Raw genomic sequence first — 6,000 nt, forward strand, 5'->3', positions numbered from 1 at the left:
GGATGAAAGACCATCACAAAGGTAACGATGATTTATTTTTGAACAAATATTTGGATGGGTTTACGCAGGGCTACAGAGGGAAGATCTATGGATGTCTTCCACCACTGATGCACTTGTAGTACGATGAAAGATCCTTAAGTAAACACGACATGAAGGAAGGCCATATATGGAATAATGGATCACTTTCCGATGATGACATGACTAACTCATGGATGAAAGTGATGGATGGTTGGTGCCCTATGTAGAAGTCCCAAACATGAAGACTCCTAGATAATGAAAATTAGTTCATGACATCGTGAAGAGGAGTTCTTCAATATGCTGGTTGTCCCATCATCTCCACCTGTGGCACTGCTGTAGGTCCCTAATTAAGAGAGAGCCTAGGAACATGTTTCTTACTTGGAAGAAACTTGGAAATTCCTAAGCCAAGAGGGAGCTTAGGTACATTCCTTCCGTAGGAATGAGTACATTCATGTATTGGAATAGATATATCCTCTCTAAGGGAGAGATAGACACATCATTCTTGTATTCACTTGGGAAGACATAATGGAGGACTGAGTAAACATCTAACATTCGATACTCTTTGAGGATGAGTTAGGGCATCCAAGATAAGAGTAGTCGTAGAGGACCAATATTCTTTGAGGGCTGAGAATCCAATTAAAGAATAGTCCTAGTGGAACACCCCCTGAGAACCCGGGTGGGGTATGTTTCGAGAGAGACAATGATGAGGGTGTCTATATATCATTGGTCTCACCAACATTATGCTCAGATCTCGTGGAGAGATAGTGATGTTAGTCAAGGCCTTGCTATGTGCCAATGCTAGTTGATATGATGCTAAACAGATGGGTTACGAATTCGACTCTTCTTATGAGAAATTCTTCAGATTGAGAATGACCAAGTACCATTATGAATACCTACCTAGTTAAGAGGGAGTGTTGAAAAGAGTAACTAGGCTTGGTCTTCATAATGACATGTGTAATTGTGATTTTATGTAATTGATGAAAAAAAGAAAAATAAAATTATTATTGTAATGTTTGTCTCATGGGTTTCATGAGCAAGGAATTTTATTTTTAGTGATGGCTCCCATTTTGAGCCTTTAGGATTTGTCATCTAGTCATAAAAGCCAATTTGAGTCTATGTCATGTATGAAGGACGTTACATTTTTGTATGAGTCATAAAAAGTATAAGAAGTCCCTCAACGATCAAGACAAAGTCACTTCCTTCAAGTCGGCTTCAAAAGAATAATATAATCTCTCAAATGGACACGTCAGCTCATCCTATTGTCAAGTCAGCTAATTAGCATGGGCAACAACTATAAATAGGGCAATTTGAATTCCATTTCAAAACAAAAATTTAGAGAAGTATTTTTCGGTGGTATGCAATTCAGTCAAGGTCTAAGGCAGAAAAAGGAGTGCGAAGATCTCATAAGAAGTCTCTCTATCTAAGCAAAGGAGGAAAACTAGAATAAGATTTGTTTGGGATTGTTTTTAGGGTTGATCTCCACACGTGAGAGGAAAGGAGAGGGTTATTATTGCAGAAAAAGGGTTGAAGATCTCCTTGTTGTGCTAAAGGCCTAATGAAGGAGTATTCAAGAAAGCTAAGTTGAAGAAGAAATCCTTCCAATCCAAGCGAAGGAGATGATGAGGTTAAATCACCATATGTGCTGCAATTAGGGCCGAAATACAGTGCAAGTTTGAAGTAGAAGGAAGTTGAGATTGAAGGGTAGTTGAAAAGAAGGAAGAAACAGAAGTTTGACTAGTATTGACTTGGTCACGAAGAGCAGTGGAATTGAACTTGTGTTTTGGTCTTGGAGAGGCAAATAGGTCAAGGGTCATGGTCTTGGTATTCATCAATTGGAATCTCTATAAGAAGAAGAATTTGTTCGGGTTTTCCTTTGAAAGAGTGAGAGGTTTTGGCCCTGGATAATAGCTTATATTATGCGTCTCATGTCTCTTTATGGTTTATGCATTGGTAACTGTTTGATGAAGAAGAACACTAATAACCTAAGTAAAAGAAGATCTTAATATAAAGAAGTAAAAAGCACTCACAAGTAGTTACTAATAGAAGAGAAATCACTTAATCTCTATGCCTTGGATTTCTTAACAAAATCCTCCAAGGGATGACAATAACAAAAACAACAATTTCAAAAGCAATGACAATCAAAGGAACAACATGTATAACAACAAATGAAAGAGGAATGCTCCCACTGCCCAAAAAGGAAATAATCGACCTCTAGGTATGATGAAAGTAAAGTTGTAGAAAAAAAAGATAAGTTTTATCTTATTTCCTATCTACTGCCTCTCCTTCAGATACTTTGGATCATTGGTTAATTGATAGTGAAGCCTCAAGGGATTACAATGGATACAAGGAGGTACTCTCAAATTTAGTTGAGAAGAAAACTAATCTAAAGATTATATTTAGAGATAGTGACACCTACCCTCTGAAAGGGATATGAAATGTCACTCTTCACTTGAAGTATGGTCAAACCATACATCTATAGGAAGTGTTGTATGTGCCTGATTTGAAGAACTTGGTGTCTATTTCTAGGGGCTTCATTGGGGGAACAATAACATACCATGTGCATTCACATTGGGAGATATATATTGAGGAAAAAATGACATAATATTGAACATATAGTAGGGGATAAAGAGTTTTTATATTGACACGTATAAAAATGGAGCTCTAAGTTAAAGAATATAAAGGGGTATAAAAAAATGTTAATGAAAAATGGATACCTCCAATATCTAGTGAAAGTATGAATTTTTTTAGTTGGGAAAACATATTGGGTTTGTATTGGTAGGGGGTTAAATAATGTGATTTTTAGAGGTATTTCCAATATGTATTCAAATTAAAGATATTGTTTAATATGCCACAAATTCACGTGATAGGTCATAGGTTCATTGAGTGAAGCTCTCGTGGATTGCTTGTGGGGGTGAAGAAAATTCCTCATAATATTTTTGTCAATATTTTTCTTTGTAGGATAGCCAGATTTGACATCCATAATGTACTCATAATTTTTCACTGTTGCATAATAATAAAACTCTCAACTGCTGCACTGGTTTTCCCAAGTTGGGTTTTTCCAGGGACATTTGTCCAAAAATAACTGTTAATTTTTTGTGTGTGTGTGTTAGTATTTTCTCAGTTTCCAATGCTATTTTCTTCTGCAATTTGTTTGTGAAGGTTGAAATGTGAATTATTTGGTATTTGTCGTAGCAGATAGATTGTTAAATTAATTAACAATTGGAAAAAGAATTTTCAGTTGCTTCAATAGGATTTCAATTTTTAAATTTTTCACATTGAATCATATTGGTTCTTATAAAGTTGATTTTTGGCAATCACATTTTATGTATTTCACATTTTTCGTGTAGTAGGGTCCATCAAAAGTATGCAACATGGGTACTCCTTAGATGCAAAATTAAATCATGCATCCAACGAGTGCTCCTGCTCAAAATTTGAGTATAATCATAGGGAAAAACGTTGAAAATACAAGTTGAAAAAATAGTTTATTTTATTTATCTTTTTACATTTTTACTCCAAAAATGGTGAATCGTCCCCCATGGTTGACATCATCATATTGAATCCTATTGGTTCTTATAAAGTTTATTTTTGTTGTACATTTTTTTAGGGCCATTTTGACATCAAAATTTCTCAAATGATCTCTTCTTTAAATATATGTAAATGGTTCTCTCTTAATTCACCTTGTGGGTTTTTAAATCTGACCATTCCAATATTGATTCAACCATTCAAAGGAGATTATAGAGATATTAAAACCTTAATGTAACGAAGAATAAACAATTTGGAACTCAAATAAGGTATTCAATATTCGTGATTTATCTATTTAAAAGACTCTTTAGCATTCACTTAGACATCTTTTAGTTTTCTAGTTTTTTATGATGGATGAAGTGTCCACCCGAAACATTGAATGGACTTACTCCTCTCCACAATTCTCCTCTGGAAAATATCAACAATATTAATTACAATTGATTATTATAATAGTTATCATTATAATAACATTGGTTTGTTTTGTAGAAATGGTAAATAATTATTATTTTGTCATTTTTTTATAAAAATGAAAGAAGTAGATGAGTGATTATCTTAATTATCATTCATTAATATGATTGGTTTCTTTTATAAAAATGGTATATAGCTATTACTTTTTTATTTTTTATAAAGATGAAAAAAGTGATTATTTTAACTATAATTCAATAATAATTTAATACATAAAATATAATATGATTATTTAAATAAATTTTATAATCTAAAATAATTTATTACAATTATTATCTATATTAAAATTTAAAAACAATCACCGTTGGGGGTGATCAACGCAAGTAATGCGAAGGACTTATAACCCTCCCACATGACAATTATGATACAAATGCATGTTGGGAAAGTAGAGCCAGGAGGTTTGCAAGAGAACATTCTCGATGTAGTTGGGGTAATAACACTAATGACAATGGCATGTGCATGCATTTTCTGCAATTGTGAGATGAGAGCTTGTTTTATAGAAGGAATTTCCTGCTCGGGACATACGAGTGGCCTCACTAGAGAGCCAAGCTTGTTCCCGGACCAATGAACGTGCTCGCTTGTGGATGAAGAGAACCATGAAGGAGTGTGGTCCTATTTCATAGCCTAGAATGAAATATGGGACCCATTTTTGAACTTTTCTCTGCAGTCGACTCTCCCAAAAACACTGGTTCATATCGCAAAGAACTTCGATGAGGGGATCTACTTGAAAGTTCGATTTTGCGATGCAGAGGGCGACAGAGTGGGGTCTCTCGCTTTTTCTCAGGCAATTCAACTCTTTTTGTCTTCTATAGTGGTTAGTGTGTGTAATGATAAGTTAGTGTGGTCCAATTGGCAGTGAGAGCAGTTGGAAAAGGGGACATTTTTCTCTTGTGGGTGGCCCTAGAGGCATTCTCTCTCTTCTTCTTTTGTATATGTCTCGGGCGGCCTTGTAGCTTCTCTTGTCCAACAAAGAGTTGGGTGTTGGTGTCCTTAAGGTCTCCCAACAAGAAGAGAAGTATGGGTAGAAGGGTTGGGGGTCATCTTGAGAGACACATTCTAGTAGAGGTCTGGTGTTGTATCTATGTGGAGGTCATAATTAGGGTCAACCTAGCTATACTATGTTGCATTTTCATAGAAGTGGTTATTGAACTTCCTTGACCTCAGTCATTTTGGGTGCTCGCTGTAGCATTTTGTATTATTTGTGTGAGAGGAGCGGGGGTCACTGGTAGTTATTTGATTTCCTTGCAGATTCAGTGTGGGAAGGTGGAACACTCTCCTCTTTCGAAGGGGGTGTGTGTATGCGTGACAATAGTATAGATTGTGTTGTTGTGATCTGGCCATTTGTTTTGAGGTCGCGTACCATGTAACAACAAAGAGGCAAGCCTCGACGTGGTAGAGGCTAGAGGGGAAAGGGAGAAATACCTCTAGTGGTTCCACCTATTGACGAAGGTAAGCTAGAGCAACCATTTGATGGGTCTCCTAGGCGGGTGGACTTGCCTCCCCCTTTTGACTCTTTAGAAGCTCAAATTCGCCTAATGCAAGCATCAGTGGACTAGCAGGGACATGATCGTCAAAATGACGAGAAAAAAGCATCAACTTTCTTAATGGTATTTAGCTTAACCAATGGCATATCCTTGACCATTGAGACTCCCTTCATCGCGGCCAAAAGAGGCTCCAAGACTAGATGGATAGTTTTGAGGGATGCATGGCACACATGGAATCACATGTTCACGACGCTTTACACCACCTTTGTGAGCCTAGTGGTAATGTTGCTCAGGGTCCTAATAATGCTAATGTGTAATGAGGTGAGTGGGTTATATTTTTCTTTTTGCACAGTTTTGGGCCTTTTGGGTCATTAATATGTGGTATTATAGTTTGTACTGTTGTTATCAAAGTTTTTTTTGTTTGTACTTGATGGCAAACAAATTCAGTAGGAGTGAGGCCTTAGTTCTCTAGCAGAAGATCTCTCCACAATGTACTCTTTTTAAGAATTAA

This window comes from Pinus tabuliformis, chromosome J (assembly GCF_031772625.1).
Source record: "Pinus tabuliformis cultivar Carrire ecotype Pingquan chromosome J, CPIR1, whole genome shotgun sequence".
Taxonomy (NCBI): domain Eukaryota; kingdom Viridiplantae; phylum Streptophyta; class Pinopsida; order Pinales; family Pinaceae; genus Pinus; species Pinus tabuliformis.